This window comes from Cololabis saira, chromosome 14 (assembly GCF_033807715.1).
Source record: "Cololabis saira isolate AMF1-May2022 chromosome 14, fColSai1.1, whole genome shotgun sequence".
Lineage (NCBI taxonomy): Eukaryota > Metazoa > Chordata > Actinopteri > Beloniformes > Belonidae > Cololabis > Cololabis saira.
Window position 1 is genome coordinate 6,313,132 of NC_084600.1, and position 21,869 is coordinate 6,335,000.

Below are 21,869 nucleotides of genomic sequence, written 5' to 3' on the forward strand. Positions count from 1 at the left end.
TTGCATGACTTGGTCCACTTTAAACACAAATGTTTTTTTTTTCCCCAGCATAAAAAGTAAGGAACAGCTAAAATAAGAATAAACAAATAAAATATAAAAATCTGAGAACAAAACTTACTCTCTCCCCAGAGAGAATGGTGACATGCCTTCTCCTCTGCAAGCTTACTGAAGTCGGTATGTGCGGTGAGCACACGTGCAGTGATTCAGCTGCACATCTGCCAGCCTGTTGTGCTTCTGATTCTTAATCAGATTCATCGTGGGAAACCCTGACTCACAAATATAGGTTGATCCAAACATTGTCAAAGGTAAATAGCAAGACTCTTGCTGTTCTTATATGTCTGTGCAGAACGAGTCCAAAACACCCGCAGTTCTTCATCCCGGAAGTTGGCTTTCAGCAGCTCTTCTGTTTGAAGCTGCGTAATTTCCAGCTGGAACGTCCCCTCGTCGATACGGCAGCAGAGCCTTTGCTTCGGCTGGGCATGGCCCACTTGCAGTGACGCTGAATGGGTTGTGCAGAAACCAGAGCACTTCACTCTGGAGTTTGAAATACTCAAAACGGGCCTTTGAAGTTATCTCTCAAACATTTCAGCAATTCTTCCATTTTGGACAGAAAAACTGCATTTTTAGCAGGGCCAAGGGAGACATCGCACAGAGTAGGGAAGTGTAACTTTCTCCCCTTTAGATCGGACAGGAACACATCCAAATTAACTTGAAATGCATGCATATTGTGGATAAGCTTCCCACACTCACACCTCCCCCTGCAGCTGCAGATTAAGCATGTTAAGGTGACTTGTGATATCACACGGAAATGCGAGTTGGGAAGTGAACTTGGCAGATTTCTGACCGGAGAGAAGGTTAGTTACCTCATTACGCAGTGCAAAGAACCTCTTCAGCTCACGCCCCCTGCTCTACCACCTCACGGCGTTGTTCTGGAGGAGGTCAGCGTATTTTGGCATGCTGCTCCTTGAGCAACATTTTAAAAAGCCGGTGCTGCAAACTTGACGTTGAACGGATGTGGTTCACTGGTCTAATCACCATGTCTGTGGTTTCTTTCATCTTGCGAGACAGCGTCGCACACAAAGCAGTCTGATGAATGATGCAGTGAATGGAGTTGACAGTGGGGTAGTCTTTTCTTACATGAGACGCAAAGCCCCACTCCTTTCTGATCATGGATGCCCCCCACCCCCGTCGCTAACAACGAGGTTGATTTTGGCGGGTGTTTATTAAAAAACTTCTTCACAGCTGCATAAATCACCTCTCTGCTTGTGTTTCCAGGGGCAAAAGGCACAGTGACTCCTCTTTGAACACATATCCATCAAAGTACCTGACAAAAATCCAGATAGTTGAGCTGTATTGGTTTGGTCAGTTGACTCGTCCACTACAGTAGACATGCACTCTACCTCGGCTGATTTCAGATGTGACACCAAAGATGAAAGTTTGTTCTCATATAAACGTTCAACTCTGGGTGTCCCGGTTGAGTCTGATAAGTGGACTGTTTTCACACGTTTGATGATCTCTTTTTGTTTCTCCCCAGAATATAATTCCGCCTATTGTGCAGCGCTTCACCAGTTCAGCATCCAAAAATAGCTTGCAATGTTTAACAAGTTGCCAAGTCAGCTGTTGTTATTATGGCTGTGGAGCCAGCGCATTATTTTATTTTTTTTCAATTGAGACATTTTTCTTCTCTGGTTGCTACCAGGCAGAAAGTCAGTGTGGAAGCGTGCGGGTTTACTTTCAAAGATGGCTTCAGTTTCATATCGACTGGGGTACAGATTTGGGGGACAGGTGGGATCACTGTTTGGGAATCAAAGGGTCAGTAATGTTCTTATTTAACTTATGCAGATGACATGCACGTATATATTATAGTCACTAGGAGACCAAGGCCCTGTACAGGCTCTTGGTAAATGCATTGAGGAGATGAATGACTGGATGTGCCACAACTTTCTCCAGCTAAACAAAAAAAAACTGTAACTGTCTATGGAGAAACGATTACAGGTCACCATAGAGCTTCCATCGATACATCTGAAAACCACCAACCAGGCCAAAGATCTGGGTGTAGTGATGGACTCTGACCTAAATTTGGAAAAACACATTAATTTTCCAGAAAGCTTCAGATCAGCTTAAATTAGTTTTTACTGCAACCTAGGGCCAGCGTCCCGCTGTAGGATAGATTGCCAGCTAGCTCCATAAATGAAACAGCATTGACCCGACCGCCGGGGGCCCAGGAAGAGACTTCCCCTGCTTTGCACGGTGGGTGTGGCGACAATAGCAGTCCTCTATAGTGGCTGTGCATGTGGTGTGAGCTTTCGTTTAGGGCTGGGGTGGTGGCACAAAAAAAAAAAATAATGTGCTCATCACCACGATGTTATGCCAGTGAATAGTGCTATACAAATAAACTGATTTGCTTTGCCTTATAAACCTCTCTTTATAAACCTGTTTTATAAAGCAAGTATTGTCAAGTAAAATGTTTTTGTTTGGAGGTAAATGGAGAAAGATATGCCATGATACATCAGACTTAAGAGTTTGCATCTGCATACAGTATGTATCTGTTTTAGTGTTTTTCTATGAAAAGTTGGACTGACAGTTTCCTTCTGGTGTTCGAGCCTGGGGCCGTTCAAAACAGCGAATTACTTACTATATCTACATTTATACAATAAAAGTCTGCATCAAAATAAATACATCGAATCCTCTTCTTTTTCTACCAAAACAAATTAAGCTTTGGTCGATAAAACACCCGTGTGACAGTTTCCCTCCAGGAATCCACATCAATTACTGCTGTATTTGCTGGTGGGATCCTAAAGATACATCACTCACTCTGATGAGGTTTGTGTTTATTGCAAAAACAAGACTGTGTGATCCGGATAGCTACTTTGACTTTATATCCCATTTTTTCCACAGGCCATATAATATGGGGATGAGAGTCAGCAAACATTTGCACATTGATAGAATAAATACTGTACAATTACATTAGTGTTTTCTGTTTTAAAGAGAAACCAATATTAGAAGGTTCCAGGGCGAGAAGGGGAATCACAAATGCCACATCCATCCGTGTAAGCCCAGAAATATCTCCAGTTTTTGGATATTATTATTACATTTTATGTAACCTTACAGCGTAAGATTTGAATTATATTAATCTTGAAGTTTTGCTCCATCTCCAATGTGTAAAAATCATTTGCCACCACCACTGATAGCGACAAACGTCTCCTCCACTGGCTTACAAAGGCTGGCTGTCCCACTCAATCAATGGCGACCACGTCGTCGCTTGTGAAACTGTTGGGGGTGCTTTCATTTAGAGAAGAGCAGAAATTGCTTTCCATTGTCACTTTTCAGGTCACATTGATGGCGTCTTATGCTCATTCATGCAGCAACAGACAGTGAAAGTACGAATGCAGTAAAGTGTGAGACAAAGGAAAACAGAGGAATAGAGGAATAGGGTAAAGGTTACTAGGTACTGTAAAAAGTCTTGTATCCATCCATCATCTCCACCACTATCCTCTCCTGCATGTAAAACTTGACTTTTGTGGCGGCTGACGGGGCACTAATTTAGGGAGGTGATAAATTGTGATATGGGCAGGACTCCTCTTTGAGCCATCAAGCTGCTGCTGCCATCAAGGAACATCTGTATGTCAATTCATGGGGACAAATTGAAATTTCATGAATACCTTCCAGCATAAAATGTCACATTCATTTGATGCATTTTCATCAGATGCTTCTATTTTTATTGTAGAGACCCGAGATTAATTCATCAACTCATGCTGAATTGTTGCAGAAAATAGAAGCTGACATTTGGCGTTTCTATGAATCAGTACATTTGTATGTAATAGCTGTTGTCCAAAGATTTATGTGTATCACAGCGGAAAGGAGACAGTAAATGGATGTTGTCCACGACAGGAAAAAATCATTGTTACTTTGAGGTAAAAGATCAAACCGAACGAGTGGGAACAGGTCGCAGACGTGCTTGAAAATAAACTTAATTAGCTCCCGTATGTGTGTTTCAGCTAGATAGACTGGTATATTTTACATAAATTAAGCACACAAAATGAAAATATCACCAACTGCTTCAAATAAAATTTGACCCTACCAAGCTCAGGTCTTCATTTTGAATATTAATGTGTGTAGGCTGGTTAAATGCAAGAGAAAAGTCAAGCCATCAATCTGTACCAACTGTGTTACTTGAAAATGCCTTCAGCTATCTGTAATGAAACAACTCAGGCTTCAACATGCAGCTGGTTGCTGAGAAAAAAAAGTAACTTCTGCGTTAGAATAAAAAACGATTTAAAAAATAGTACCAAATTAAGCTTTAGTAAAATTGAAAAAGATTAAGAATAACTTGCTGCTCTGAATGTGCTGCTCCTGCAATGTTACCATGTTCCCTTTCATTTGTGTTGCTAGTGAACAGCTCTTCTTGTCATTTAGGCTGACGATTAAACTTGATGTTGGGAATAAACACAATTGTGATTAAAAGAGTAAACATTTCTATCAAATATATTGAATCCAAAGTAAAAAATCTACATGGAAATGTAACGAGCAAAGCCATTCGAGCCAATAGCATTTGCCTTTGTTTGTTGACGCGATGTGATTTCTGCCCCGTGCTCTGATTGTCAAAGTTGGAAATTTGCTTTGTTTTCTGACTTTTTAAGCTTCCTTATAATTCCCAATTATACCTTTTTTAGCTTAGGCTATAATTATGAGAAATCAAGAATTTAAGCACATGAACGACAAGTCCAAAGCAATTGCCCATTATTGGTTAAAGGAGCATGAGGCTCCTTTTAAGAAATGAGACTCTCTAGCGCCACCCTTCACCACGACGGCCGTTGGGGGCACACAGCCTGTTCAAGGCAACAGAGAGATACACTAGAGGGCTCATTCTTTTTGGTTTGGAACGCTTCATCTGACATTATTACTAGAAAACTTAAAACGTATACGAATTTTTTTCATAAATCCTGCCTCAATGCTGCCTCAAGCTCCTTTAACTCAGAATTGCACACCATATGTCAATATTTCAAATCTCAGCCATTTATTTATTACAATATATACAATCAGTGCTTTAAGTGGGCCGTTACGGAGCGGTACGGAGCAGTACCGGCACTTCTAAATTTTACCCATCAGCGTACCGGAAATTATTTACTGTGTGCGGCGCGTACCGGTACTGTTCTTCCCAGATTCCCCATCAGTCAGTAACTCCCCCCGATCTCCCCAAAGTCTACAGGTTGGATTTGTTGATTAAGGTGTTTTGATGCACAAAGCTTGCCGTACAGACGTAAAGGCGCGCTTGGCCAACCCGCGGCTCGCGAGCCGCATGCGGCTCTTTGGCCGGTGTCATGCGGCTCTTGCAACTTTATTTGATAGGTGCAGTGAAAGACAGACTCGTAGGAAGTGGGTGCAAAATATGCCATGACTGGAATCGAACCCACGTTCGCTGTACGCAAGTCGCCTGCTCATCCTGTTGAACTATACACGAATCCGGCGACCGGTTTGTGTGCGCCGCCATCTTGCGGCGGCGCCATTGCTGCGGTGGCAGGTGTCAATCTGCCACCGCAGCGATGTTATTGTAACCTGACGCTCTACAGCATCATTATAGCTGGATTGATGATGTTAGACAGTGGCCTTCCATAAATAATGAAGGTATCTTAAATTAATGCTGATGTTAATTTATAAATAATGATTTGTTTGAGCGATAAGCAGGAAAGGAATAGGGAGATAAGGGAGTGTATGATTAAACACTGTAATATAGCTCTCTCCACCTCCTCTCCTTACGAGGCACATCTGCACAATTAAATATTACCTGTTTATGTTTTGTTTTATTTTAGGTATCCAAGAATATTTTATTGATCGCCTGGCGTCCGATGACGAAAAAAAACGCAATTACAGGTCTCTAATTGAAGGGCAGAACTATCTCAGCTCCGGATGATACAGAATACATACATACATAACCCCAATCTGCAGATAAAACTAGTTTGTTGAGGAAAAAATATCAACTCTATTTGTAGCTGCAGAAGAAAAAAATAATCTCACGAGGAAAAGAAAAATATTGCTCACGCCATCGGAGCCTCTTCAGCATAAAAAAAAAGAAAAGAGAAGTCAGAGTAATAAAAAAGATGTACTGTATGTTGTTATATTATACTAATTTATTGAAACACAAAGTCAAACATTTACCAAAGCAGCTGCCAAACACTAAACAAGGTAGTAAGACGGTGGTTGTGCAGAACTGCGGCAGTAAATCCTCATCGGAGCTTCATTCTTTAGTAGTGATTTCATATGAACCCAAACCGTTAATAATCATTATTTTCTCCATATACCGCTCCCTGGCTTCCTTGTTTAAGGTATCCAGGTAAATTCCAGTTCCTTTCCAGCAGTTTAACATCTTTTTTTGCGTTCCGTCTGTTCACTTGGTGAAACAGAAAAGTAGTTTTTAAAGTCCATCCCTTCTTCATTCACTATCAAAACAAATGCACGTGACGGGACAGGAGTGTTCCGATGATACAAATACATTAAGAGAGCCTGGCAGGGAGCGGAGTAATAGATCCATACGTATATATGTCTATGGGCTGGAGCGGAGGAGCGGAGCCGCCACCGCAGTAATGGCGGCCGCTCGACTTCCGGGTTTCGCCGGATTCGTCTATACGGGCGCGCTCATGGTTGTGACGGAAATAACTTGGAGGGACAAAATGCAGAGCCAAACGGAAATATGAAGGTAAACACAGGAGGTTTTTAACAGAGTGGGAGAGTTTAATATACATATATATATATATATATATATATATATATATATATATATATACAAATTTACATAGTCCCATATTTGTATGACTGGAGGGGGAGAGTACCGGCACTTATTTTTTCCCACTTAAAGCCCTGTATACAATCACAGTCTTATCTGTCTCTGAAGTATTTTATTTCATACTGTATGAATGCTGCCTGGGGATACAGTAAATAGATACTCTGATATAATAGGATGTGTTGATATTAATGACATATCGGAGCTCATCAATGACCTTTCTGTCTCTGCATTCAGAGTAGCACAACAGAGTCATGTGACCGTGATGCCATTTAACATGAAACCACAGAGATGAGAATAAATTATTGTTGTTATACATGTTTTTTCTTCTACATGCAATGGTTTGCAGTGATATTTAGTCTTTCACTACTGGGGGACTTCAAAGGCTGTATTGTGGCCTAAAAAGGACTTTATTTGTACTCGAGCATATTCATTTGGATGTCTGAAGTGACAACCAAATCTAAAACTCGCGACACTGTCAACTCATTTTGGGCAGTTTAGGTTTTCCAAGTTCTGTAACATCACAGACTGAGTAGGCTCTGAGTAGAATCATCCATATTGCCCTCCACCCAAATTCAAATGCATCATTCACTGTTCCCCTGAAGTAGTTTGTGCAAAACTGTAACATTTAATTAACTGTAACAACAATTAAAGACGTGCACTCCAGAGGAGGGAGTGGAGTGCAGTGACTCACTCCACCCACTAAAACCAGCTGCTACAAACACAGCAGTGAAAGCATGGTTGAAAGGTATGGAGGGTTAGAGGTGACAAAATTAAATAAATAAATATCATGAAATACATACCTGGTAAATCTCCTATGAATTAATTAAATGTATCATAATGTTCATAAAAAAACATCATTAAATAATTAAATTTGCCACAAAATATTAAATACATTCATAAATAATTAAATACATCATGGAATTATGAAATGTGCAATTAAATGATTAAATGTCCCATTAAATAATTTAATTTACCTTTTTAAATAATGAATTTAAATACAAAAAATTCCTTTTTTAAGAAAACTTGTATTTAAAAATATATTTAATTATTCCACTGTGTATTTATTTATGTCATGCCTCCTGTGTGAGCGCCTGCCAAACCCAGCCATCAAACTCAGTGGGCATTTGCTTGTAACTGCCCCCAACCAGAGCCGGCCCAACGCATAAGCCAACTAAGTGGCTGCTTAGGGCCCCGTGACCACTAGGGGGCCCCCAAGAGTTAAAAAAATAAAAATAAAAAAATAAAATATTCTTTTTATGTGTGAGTGATGATTCATACATAATCAAATGTATGGTATTGTACAAAAACACGATAATTAATATTATTACGTAAACAATATTATGTTAATTTGTTTGATTTGTTTATTCTATTTAATAATGTCTGTTTTTGTACATTTGAATCTATTCTTATATGGAGAACATATTGACAAGGTACTGTTTATCTAAGTTGAGTGATTAGTACTTTATTGTTGCACTTAATTGTTGTTGTACCACTACAAATTGTTGTTGCACTTAATTGTTGTTGCATGTTGCTGTTGCAGTTTATTTAAAACCAAAAATAAACTAGTTAACGTGTTTACAGTAGAGGGTTTATAAATCATCTATTTGATTATTTAGTTTCTTTTAGTAGCCTACACTGTAGATGACACTCAGTATCACACTTATCACTATATCACTTTAAATATTAAGTGTAAATCAACCCCAGGCTGCTCTTGTAGCTGAACCTGCTCCCATTTCAGATTAAAAACCATAGATGGTAAAAACCTGCCAGGCTGACAGTAGGATGATGGAAACAACACTGCTGCAACTGTGACCTTTGACCTTTGACCTGTTGCTTCTCTGTGTGGCCAGTAGGTGCTGATTTTGCAAAATATTAATTGAAAGATTTTTCTGCAAATTTGTTGTAGCTTCCATTGTCTTAATCACTGTGGATTACAATCTAACTACAACAAAAAGTTCTTACATCTAGTTTTACAAGTGTATTTGTAATGACAGGGAAGAACATGAAATAAGTTTATAGTGGGTGTGTGAATGATCAATAATCAGTATTATTGGCAGTAATAGAGGGCCCCAAAATCTAATTTAGCTTAGGGAGGCTTGGGCCGGCTCTGCCCCCAACATTTTTTTCGGATGCTTACTACGTATGAAATGAAAGTGCATTTATCACATACAAAAATGAGCTTTTCACATGTGATCCACACATTTAAGTTCCTGTTTTAACTGAAACAGTTAGAGCGGAGCATTTATCTGAAATGATCTTAAGTATGGTGTTCTGAGAAAAAGGTGAGAGCTGGGTCATTATTGCAGCCTTGAACGTCCAACACTTACCGTTCCCTTAACAGCCTAATTTACCAAACACCAGCACGATAAGTGAATGAACCTGATGGATAAAATAAATCTGCAAATGGGCCCGGTATTTCTTGCTCATACTCGATGTTCCCTGCTGCCCTCACTTGGCTGCTTTAGAAGATTAATACAAATGAAAAGCTAATCTTCCCAACTCTGTAGGCACAAGGGAAATCTTTCACTTGTATTTTAAGCAACGCGTAGAAGGATTAGGATTGTATGGATTATACATGTTTTGCTTTTCTGCTTAATGGAGCAACGCAGATGAAGGAAAATAATTCAATGTCCTAATAGATCCAGCCAGTCCATGACTTGCATGTAACGATATGGAGAAGGACAAAAACAAAATTTAAATAAGGAAACACTGGTTCTTGTGTTTATTTTTGATAAAATATGTCATGTTTGTTACATGAACTTAATGTCAGTCATTAACATACATACATTTTTCTGTTTTAGGCCTCCAACACATTGTTGGAACAGTGAAGCTCTTACCACTTTGACATTATTATTCTTTCTCACATTAAAAGGGGGTCTGGCCTTGAGGATACCAACCAATGAGGTGTCTCAGAGGTTCTACTATTCCACAACACAGCTTAAGGGCATGGGTTCACGTTTGGTTTTAAAATTCTCCATCCATTTTCGGTTGGGTTTAAATCAGTGCATCGTGTAAATCAGTCTGGTATTTTCTTTCTCAGCCATGCCTTTTTATTTGCATTATTTGTAGAATGTGGTTTAAGATTTCTTGCTACAAACGTATGGATGTGTTTTTGACGAAATAACGTCTTGAAAGCCACAGCTGTTGTTTCCATGTCTCAATATACTTTTCTGCATTAACGCTACGTAGAAATATAAATGGCTTTTTCCAAGGCCACTTCCAACCCGACCCTGCCTTCTGGCTGTAGTGCACTGGGATCAGCTCCAGCAGACCCCTGTGACCCTGCACTGGATTAAGCAGGTATAGAAAACAGATGGATCATTAGTCTGAAACACATAGTATCCATTTCTCTCCAAAACAGATCAGAATACTGGTTTGGCAAACCAGAAAACAGGTTTCCAGTGTGTGATGGTCCATCCCAGGTGGCTCCAAGCCCGGACACTTTGACACCCTCCCTGGACAAGGTTAATTTAAGGCTTGTATATTTTCCAAAGTAAGGTTTTTAAAGGAGCCGTCTGTAAGAAATGTCCAAAACTGGTACTGCAGTCACTTTCAAAATATTGTTGAGCGGCGTGTACCCTCCCCCTCCTCCCCCCGACCAGAGGTTGCCAGGTAGGCTGCAGAATGCAGCAGGAACGTAGGCTGCCATGGCTGCGATAATTAGAGCCGAGCTGGCAACCCGGATGCCGAAACAATACTGACTTGGTGATTGGGAGATAGGTGGAGGGTGGAGCTTCAGAAACAATACTGACTTGGTGATTGGGAGATAGGTGGAGGGTGGAGCTTCAGAAACAATACTGACTTGGTGATTGGGAGATAGGTGGAGGGTGGAGCTTCAGAAACAATACTGACTTGGTGATTGGGAGATAGGTGGAGGGTGGAGCTTCAGAAACAATACTGACTTGGTGATTGGGAGATAGGTGGAGGGTGGAGCTTCAGAAACAATACTGACTTGGTGATTGGGAGATAGGTGGAGGGTGGAGCTTCAGAAACAATACTGACTTGGTGATTGGGAGATAGGTGGAGGGTGGAGCTTCAGAAACAATACTGACTTGGTGATTGGGAGATAGGTGGAGGGTGGAGCTTCAGGCCAAAACAAAAAATGACAACATAAACATCAGTTGAGGGCTGCAACTCCTCTTCTTAAACTGGAATATCCTGGCTTGAGTGCTGTTGTCAGTGACATAAGTATTTGAAATGAACATGATTTTTAAATGTCTATTGACATATCGGGGTCATTTTATGACTCGTTTTATTATTGCTCTTACATACGGCTCCTTTAAGTCACATTTGTGAGCGTAGCCACACATTATAGTGCTTGATAAAGGTTTCTCAAAATTATGAATCGTCCACGTGTCATGAGTCATTTGACTTTAAGTGAATGATACTTTATTAACCCCCGAAGGGAAATGCATGTTAACATGTTAGGACTTGTGCTCTTAGTAACTCATACTTGGCAAGTTTGAACTGTTTCCTCCGAAGTGCATTCCCCGAGTCAGTCTTTCTGCAGCTGGAATAGCAGTATGCATGTGTATTTAAAGGCATCACAGCTCAGTTAGCAGACTGAAATGTGTAGGCAGACATCTACAATTTAATTGAACATAAAATAAAAACTATACATATTAGTGGTGGCAAAAAGAAAAATAATCAACAACAAAAATGGTCTAAAAGAATGTAAGAACCTTTTTTTTTTTACTTTTTTAAACTAGATTTTTGCAAATAAATTACACAGACACACATTTTTGTCAATGTAAGAAAAATATAAGACACTGTACAATGTTATGAAGGAAAAGGCAACACACACACACACACACACACACACACACACCCACACACACACGCACACACACACAAAAACAAGGCACACATAAAAAAAACTTGGTTGCCATTCTGGGGCTTGAACCTGGATCCTCCAGACCCAAACCCACCTCTGTAGCTACTAGACTACCACCTCCCAACTTTAGATGATTTGGATGATAAACAATAGTAGAAAATGATATACCATAAAACAAGAAAAGCAAAAGAAAATGAGTCTGGGAAAGAAGAAAGTCCATCTGTCCAGCCAGTCTGTTTGCTGTTTGAGCCTGCTTTAGCGTCCGTTCGCATTCACAACTGCAACGTCGCAACGTCTGCAATAAAAATAAGTAAAATGAGTAGAATAACTATTTTAAACAAAAAAAATCTTTCTGTGTAAATAAAAAGTAAATGTTGAGCCCTGTATTGGAATAATCCTTTTTTGAGAACGTGAGAGGCAGGTTCTTTTTGATGAACAGAATCATCTCCGCATCATCAGCAGTGAGCATGTTTCTGCTTTCATTCACAATATGTGACACTGCGCTGAACAGCCTTTCGCTGTCCACACTACTGCACGGTGCTGACAGGTATTTGCATGCCATTTTAGCCAGAGTAGAGAACCGGATTCTGGCATCATAACATCCGTGATGTAATGGCGACCAGGAATCTCAAATGCGTCGAGCAGACAGCAAAATCCTTCGTCTTCTACAACTGACAGTGGCTGCTCATCCAGCACTATATAACGGGTTAGAGCCTCCGTTATTTTAACGGCCCGTGGGTTGTCTCTTGACATTGTCTGTCGCTTTTGCAGAACCTGAGCTAATGTTGGCTGTTGTGGTCTTGCAGTAGCATCAGCAAACTCCATCCAGCTTTATGATGCGTCTTGAGATGTTTTATCAAGTTGCTGGTATTAAACGACGTATTCTCCTTTCCTCCTCTTGACACCTTAGCAGTGTCAGACCTGGGTTTAAAGGAGGACTCAGATGCAGACCGAGAACAGTAAAGATGTTCTTGAATCTCTTAAGACAGGGTGACAAACAAACAGGCTACGAAAAACTAGACGTCACCAAAAGGCGCAGTGACAAAATCTAAATCGAATCGAAAAAAATCTAAATCAAATACTCTCACGGAGGGAAAAAAAAAACGAAGCTGACAATAGTAAAAAACTAAGCTACACTAGTCAGGATTATAGTAGTAGTAGTAGTAAACCTTTATTTTACCAGGCAATAATTGCTAAGAATACATTCTTATTAAGGCAATGGCCTGGTAGGAGGTGAAAGACCTCCTAAGGGGAAGGGAGAAGGGGAGTAACATTAAGATATAGACAATAAAGCCCATACAACAACAGTGACACAAAAGAAAAAGGAATGAAGACATAATGCAGTGACACACCACAGAATGACAGTTATAATAACAGTTATTATAAAGAAACAAAAGGCGCTCCAAGAGGGAGGAAGCAAGAAAAGGAATCAAAACTACTTCTAATGTCTAAGAACGTTATCAAAAAACAAGGTCACTCTTCTTCAGAGGGATTACAAAAACATAGAATCAGAATCAGAATCAGCTTTATTGGCCAGGTTCGAACATTGTCCAACAAGGAATTTGATTCGGTTATTTCGCTCTTTGGTAGTAAAAAAATAAACAATAAACAAATAAACAATAAACAAATGTGGTATTACTATCTACAGTATAAACATTTTAACATTTTAGAAATACAAACTTGGCAAAGGTTCTTAGTCAAGGCTGTGACAGGCTGGATGTACTCGCAAGGACGAGATACTCTGGCAACAAGACAGAGGAAGACAAAGACTAAATACCCATGAGGAGGAGTGACACAGGTGGAAACAATCAGGGAATCAGGGGAGACATCAGACTGGTGACACAGGAGGAAGGGCAAGTGACCGCGGTGTGACAAGCAGCACATAGCTTGCAGTCTGCCTTGCTTCTGTCGTCGTCCCTTATTTGGAAATATGTCCACACTGCTGACATCCTGCTGGCATTAATTGTTGCTATCTTGCCTGAAATGGCGCTGCCAGTCTCTCTCATGTATCACTCTCTTCTCATCACCACGCTGACTGCAGCTCAACATCTTCCCCTAGAGTCACTTATCAGTAACTACAAGAAAAATGAAGTGGTATCGGAGAATTTTTGCGAGTACGAGTATATGAGAGCAGTATTGATACCAATACCAGTATCGGTATCGGGGCATCCCTAGTTTTGAGTAAACCCGGTCTGGTCAGGATCCACAACAGTAGGCATAACAGTCTCAAGACGAAAGGCATTTAAAGTTGATGGAACTCCTTGGACATTCCTTCACGAAGGCTTTTTGTGGACAAATAAGGAATGTCTTCGTCTATTTCCAATTTTTCCATTTCTGAGTCCATTTCCGCAAACATATCCCAGAGGATTTGCTGGAAAGCAATTTGCAGGGATTACAAGGCGGAACCAACATATTCTGGAAAGAATATATTGGTTCTTTCCAACATATATCGTTGGAGTGCAACTTAAAATCGACATTCAAAATACTTATAGGGCGGTAGGAGGAGCAAAGACGAGGGTTTTTATCTTTCGTCAGGAGAAGAGAAATTATTGCCTGGTTAAGAGCTTGACGGAGAAAGCCAAGAGAAAATGATTCATTATACAGTGGGGCAAAAAAGTATTTAGTCAGACACCAGTTGTGCAAATTCTCTCACTTAAAAAAGTTAATCTCAATACTTTGTTATATACCCTTTGTTGGCAATGACAGAGGTCAAATGTTTTCTGTAAGTCTTCACAAGGTTTTCACACTGTTGCTGGTATTTTGGCCCGTTCCTCCATGCAGATCTCCTCTAGAGCGGTGATGTTTTGGGGCTGTTGCTGGGTGTTACATACCCCAGCTCGTCAGGGGAAAGGGGTTTGCAAGCATTAATACCAAAATAAATCCTTTTAAAATATTCAAACTATTTGTTAGGGCCCGAGCACTGACACTGCCAAGGCCCTATTGTATCTGTAGAAAATGTTTTTGTTTTTCTCGTTTTTCTTCTAACAAAATGAGGGCCTTTTTGCCCCCCTAAATGTTCCCCAAAAGTCACCAAATTTTGCACGCAAGCCAGGCCTGGCAAAAAATTTGATATTTAATGGTTTGCATTAATGGGCGTGGCCTAATGGCTCAACAGCGCCCCCTAGAAAACTTCGTGCCTCAAGCTCCACAATACGGTTTGACGTACATGCACAAAAATTGGTACACACCTGTATCATGTCGCAACTTAAAGAAAAGTCTCTTGGCGCCATTGCCGAAACCAAACAGGAAGTCAGCCATTTTTAATTAATCGTGTAATTTTGGCGCAATTTATGCCATTTCTTCTGCCGTTAATGCAGCCCGAACCGTAACGTGCACCCAGGTGTGTTATACATCAAAATGTGCGTCTCGATCCTGCAACAGTGGGCATTACTTTTCTCAGTCAAAAACGTTACCTGAGGCTTTACAATAAATGCTGACCAAACTAAAAGTCTCAATCTCTGAATCACAGAATTCCTTTAACAGTAGCTACTACTACCAAGTTTGCAAACACAAACAAAAAGTGGCAAGCTGGGCAGGTTACACATAGCTGCCCTGAGTCATTGTCAGGCAGCTACTCAAATAGAGCTGGCAATCAGGCACCAGCTGCAGAAGAAGAGGAAGTGGCCAATCCTGGTCCGGGGATTGTACAGTCAGCCAACCAGGAACAGAGCAGCACAGCCATCATCATCATCACCGAGCACCCACACAGTTATCCAACGGCCTGAATGGGAGTTGTAGTTAGTGGCTGTGGGATGTAACACTGGGCAACACAGACTTTCAACTCCCTCCAAAGATTTTCTATGGGGTTGAGATCTGGAGACTGGCTATGCCGCTCCAGGACCTTGAGATTTTTCTTATGAAGCCACTCCTTCGTTGCCCGGGCGATGTGTTTGGATCGTTGTCCTGCTGAAAGACCCAGCCACGTTTCATCTTCAATGTCCTGCTGATGGAAGGAGGTTTTCACTCTAAACCTCACCATACATGGCCCCATTCATTCTTTCTCCTACACGGATCAGTCGTCCTGGTCCCTTTGCAGAAAAACATCCCCAAAGCATGATGTTTCCACCCCCATGCTTCACAGTAGGTTTGGTGTTCTTGGGATGCAACTCAGCTTTCTTTCTCCTCCAAACACGACAAATTGTGTTTCTACTAAAAAGTTCTATTTTGCTTTCATCTGACCATGCAAGCCCCAGATGTGCAAGCCTATCTGGGGCTTGCACGGAGCTTGCACAGAGCCCCAGATGGAGGGAGATTATCAGTGTCTTGTATGTCTTCCATTTTCTAATAATTGCTCACACAGTCACACAGATTTCTTCACACGGAGCTGCTTCCTTATTGCAGATTCAGTCTTCCCAGCCTGGTGCAGGTCTACAGTTTAGTTTCTCACGTCCTTTGACAGCTCTTTGGTCTTGGCCATAGTGGAGTTTGGAGTGTGACTGTTTGAGGTTGTGGACAGGAGTCTTTTATAAAGGGGACCTATTATGGCATCTAATACCTATTTTAAACAGGCCTTGAATGTCTTAAAAACAAGCTTGATTATTTTTGCTAAATAAATTAGAAATTCAGCCTCTAAACCATGTCCTTAGCATCCCATTCTCTAACCTCATTATCTATGTGGGATTCTGAGTGGGCGGGGCTATGATAATGAGGCACTGTGCTGAATTGCTGCCTGAATGACGCGATACACCGCTACGAAAAAATGGCGGAAGCTCCGGCCGGTGGAGTTAAGGCTGATTTATGGTTACGCGTTACACCAACGCAGAGCCTACGCCGTAGGGTACGCGGCGACGCACACCGTACGGCGTAGGCTCTGCGTCGATTTAACGTGGAACCATAATTTAGACTTTACACCGTGTCATAACTGCATGCACACAAAATCAATTCCATTGCTTTATTTTCTATTGGACTGTCCTAACTGGCCTCAGCGCCGTTTTGAGCTGAACATTTGTCGGACGCCCTGCTTCTATTGTCTTCCTGTCGCTCGCATTGAAAGCCGGTTGAAAGCGCTGTAGGAAACGGTCATGGATGAGGAACAGCTGATCAGTTAGTTGAAATGAGAAGTTATTTCTATGATTCCTCCTCATTTCACAACAAAAACCTCAATAAAGTGGCAGCTGCTGGAGGGAGATGGACAGAGAGCGTCCGATGTCACGCAGTGCTACGATAGTCGGACGCTCATGCAGTTACACGGTTTTATAGTTGTGGGCGTGGTTTGCATTTTGGTTACGTAACGAAAATGCGCAGAATCTTATTGGCTCGTAGATCCACATGACACTGGATGGCTCATCCGGGCGGCTGTACAGACACTGCAGAATTTGGTTGTTTCCTCCTTTTCTAAGTTGGCAGGCTGAGGGGAGACCACTTTATAAATGTTAAAGCAAGAAAAAACCTGTTTTTCATAATAGGTCCCCTTTAAGTATCATACACAAATTACATTACCAGGTCAGATGGGATACACAATCATATATGTGAGGTAGAATCACCATCTTTCCCTGTAAGAATAATACGCTTATATTGTGCAGAATAGTTTAATTTTCATATACGCTATGTTCATTTTAGTGACTGTTGGTGCAAAAGTTCATCTGTCTCACTGTCATAGCCCTTTATAATTTAAATGAAATAAGTGACAGGCCCAATATACTCACCTTTTGTAGATTTGAATTTGATAGGATACTGATGATCTTTTTTTTTGCAATGATAAAAGTAGAGCAAGTTTTTCTTTTGAAAAATACCTCTAAAACAAAGACAAATGCATGCTTACTTGTGAATATAGTAAATACAAAGAGCAATGCATTCACAAATTTAATCTGAACTGTCTTCAAAAATGTAATGTAAGAGCAGGGAAAATTTAGTGATTATGGGAGACAAAAGATTTTTGTCTAATTTTCAGCCTTTTCAACCATAACAATAAGTAAAACATTTGTATTACACAGTTGTGACACATAAATTAGCTCTTTATTACCTTTTAACGCTCAACCAATCATCTCAGCTTCACCTCAGATGGACAGAAACACAGTAGGATAATGGCTTGTGAAGAGATGAGCCCATGTTGCAGCTTTTGTGAAATACAGACATGGAAGTCCCAAGACTATTGTAAGAGAGAGGTGCTAAAGCCATGATATGTGAGAGTATGGATGTGCACCATTGCCCAAAGCTTTGCTGACTCATATGGAGGTATCATTGATCCTGAAGCGTGTATTGGAATTTCAGTGAGACCAATGCAACCCCCTGCACAAAGCCAGACTTCCTTGTACATGACACAACACCATGGATTGTGTCGCACACAATAAATATACTGTCTTTTAAATCCATACTTATGTATATGCAGAAGATTGTGACCTTTTCTGTCATTGGAAACCTTCACTGTCCCTTTGTTCCTCTATTATTATGGGGCCTATCATGTTAGCTTTTGGCTAGATAGGATTTGAGGCTCTCATCCATATCGTGTTATTAATGGTGGTAATGCAATAGAGACTTTAGCAAACAGGATAACTGCTGAATGTTTTCAAATTGACTTCGCCGGTTCCTTTTCCTGAAGTAAGTGACCAGTGCACTACACACATCATTATAGAAATATCAACAGTTCTCAGTAGACTTTGCATAGACAAATGAGAAAATCAATATAAATACAAAGGGAAAACTTAAAGCGAACATTTAAAAAAAAACTGAACATTTTTATATATACATATATATACGCGTACATATGCGTACACATACATAAATATACACATACAAACCCAGTGGGGGGGGGGTGACGACATCCACTGCCAATCCAGGAAGCAGGAACACACGGAAACACATGTCAAGCACTGGAAATCTGCAACAAAAAACCACAAACAAAGCACGAAACCGGCACGGAGCCAACCAAAACAATACCAGCAATCGACCTAAATCTTGAGATCTGATCGCAGTCTGAGCTAAGCTATCGCTACCGCTACCTAAACCCAAAAACTAGAGAGCCAGCATGCAGGTGAACAAGCCAGTGTGTATGTCTATGTGTGTGTGTGTGTGTGTGTGTGTATGTATATGATCATGTGTGTGTGTGTGTATATGCATGTGACTAAGTGACTATGTGTGTGTGTGTGTGTGTGTGTGTGTGTGTGTGTGTGTGTGTGTGTGTGTGTGTGTGTGTGTGTGTGTGAACATTTTTCAATTACCTGCAATGAATATGTAATTGATGACAACCCTAATCACCAGCACTCAGTACTACATCCTCAACAGAACAAGTGTGCTTTAGTAGCATGGTATCTTTCTATGGCAGTCAAGGGAATAAATATTTTAAAAGCCCTTTTAATTTTTCTTAGTTTTCCTTCCTCAGTCTTTCATCCTCAGAGTCTCCTCTTCAATTAGTCTGGATTTTGAGTTTTCATTTCTTTGGCCTCCTGCTGGCCCTGCGATGGACTGGTGACCTGTCCAGGGTGAACCTGCCTCTCGCCTGTAATGAGCTGGGATAGGCTCCAGCAGACCCCTGACCATGCAAAGGATATAGCGGGTATAGATAATGGATGGATGGATGGATGGATGGATGGATGGATGGATGGATGGATGGATGGATGGATGGATGGATGGATGGATGGATGGATGGATGGATGGATGGCCTCCTGCTGCAAAGGAAGTAAAACAAAATACAATAATTGTTTTTAAAAATTCCGCTTTGGCATGGTTGGTGAAAACGCATGTTGTGGAAAAGGTGCAGTGAGCAAAAGTCCCTCATATGCAGTACTCGAGTTGAGGGGGGATGGCATCCCCCCTGAAATAAAAACGGTCAAAATAATTTGTCATTTCATCAATGAATGTGGTATTACTGCTATTTCAACATTTAGAGTCATCACCAGAAAAATAACACCAGAAAAATAACTTATTTGACAATTTTCACCTGTTTCAAGTAAATTTTCACTTGAAATAAGTAGAAAAATCTGCCAGTGGAACAATATTTATCTTCTTATTACAAGCAATAAAATCTTGTTCCACTAGCAGATTTTTCTACTTATTTCAAGTGAAAATCTACTTGAAACAGGTGAAAATTGTTTTGTTTTTTTGCCAGTGATGAGTCTTGTTTTAAGTGTAATGAGATTTCTTTACTAAAATGAGACATTTTAACTAGAAATAAGACAAATATTCTTGTTAAGATTGTGAGTTTTTGCAGTGATCAATTTTCCTTATCCTGTGAAGGAAGTTCAGAAAACTGTTTTTTCTTGTTGTGTTTTGATGTATTTGATGTAAGCCCAATGGATATTTAAAGCTTACAGAAGGCTGCATTTAACTGCTGCTATGTCATTCCTGCAGTATTTCTGCAGGTGTTTTGGTCACTGCTATTATTTGTAATATATTATATTATTTGTATTCAGCACAAATTATCTGTCCCCATATGATAAAATCCACCATCCCCCCTGATTTTTTTTTTTACGACTCGAGTACTGCTCATATCCCCTGCAGCAACAGTAAATGCATCAAGCTGTGTTGTCTTTTGTTGTTGTGCACTTTTGTCTTTAGGCACCCCTTCATTTGCTCAGTGGAAGAGCTGCTCCTGATGGAAGGATGTTTTGGAAACATCTTACAGCTTGTCATGTGGTTATTGGGGACTTACTGTAGAACACAATTCCCTCAAAAGCACCTTCGATCTGTCCTGTCCTGAATACAAAAGATCAAACCTCTGCACAGAAACGTTCTCACTGGAACATCGCAAAGCAGAGTGAACAAGCAGCACCTTTCTTTTTCCACATATCTGTTGAGCAATCTATGCATTGCTTTGATGTAATCACACATGGTGCAATAGCATAGTATGTGTTTTGAGTTTCCTCCTGCTGACTCTGTCAGGCTCTCTTTACACGGAGGTAGACACCCGAACTTTGTCATGTTTCAGCACGAGCCGTTGATGCTGAACAATTCTCAATGATACTTAGGGAATAATGGTTCAAATTTACTATTAAATTATTAGATCAGTGTGAAAAGACATTAATGTCATCTTACAGTGGACATTTTAGTTGATTATAAAATTCATAGAAGCAATCGTGTCGGCTTATTATTAGCGTTTAATTCAACACTGGAGAAGTAATGGGCTTAGCTTGCTGCATCAATTCAGTAAAAAAGCACGTGGCTGTGGGCCGGCCTTCTGCTAAATCTTTACACAGAGATTGTGGATTAACTCTCCTATACATCAAATCCTTGTGAGTTTTGGTTATGCCCCATTGCAGGCTGGGAAGCGAAGAGACTGATCACATTTGGAGTCAGAATAGGTAATCAAAGCAGCAGGCAGTGAGATATTTTATCTGGAGAGGGACAGCAATCATAGTAAATTGCTGGTGTGAGGGCTGTTTTTGATTGGAGATTTTTGAAAGGAGCATCAGCTGGCTACAATTGAGTCATTTTATATTCAATCTTAAGTGGTTGGAAAGCTCAGATGAGAGAGAAGAACAGAATAATGGGCATGCAAACTCAATCGGATACTGCAGCGTTACAGTCAGATTTTTTCTTTTCTCCTCCATTATGAGTAAATATCGTAATGGAGGAGTGTAAATTGGTATATTTGCAAATAATTGCGCCAGGAATATCATTTCTACTTTTTGGTTTGTTTTTACCTTTTATTTTGGCTTTATATGCCACATTTGTATAACACTGCAATTTCAGAAAACACATGCAAACTGAATAACACCAGCACCAGCTGAGGGGAGTTATGATGGGATATGTTTTCTTTGGGAGCGCTGGAGGTAGGTGGAGAAATGACCTACTTCTTTGTGTTTTGTTGAGGTTTTGTTTCAGATATAAACAGATCTGGCATCTTCCAGAAACCAACAGGAATACGCCCACTGTGTGTCAATCAGTTAGCACCGGCTACGAGCTCCTTCAGCCAATTCTTGCGGAAATAGCTGCAGAACTGCCAGCAGACATTTACAGTGGAATATCCCATTTCACAGTCAAATTTGACAGTAAAATGAAAAACAACTGCTATGTTTTATCAACACTGGGTTAGAACAAACTGCTGATTGCTTTGCATGACAATTATGGATGAGGCATGATAATGGTTATCCATTGGCTGAGCTGATTGTCAATCCATCACATTTGATATAAATGTATTGCTATAGGTAAAACCTACTGATGTGATGCAAAAGAGTTCACCCCCCTCAGAGTAATCATGTGTTGAGATCAACGGTTGAGATCAAAACGCCTTTTTTAACCAGGCTATAAATATGCATATTACTACTCACAAACTGGACATTTTAACATGGAATTAAAGCTGCAAGCAGCGATGAACGG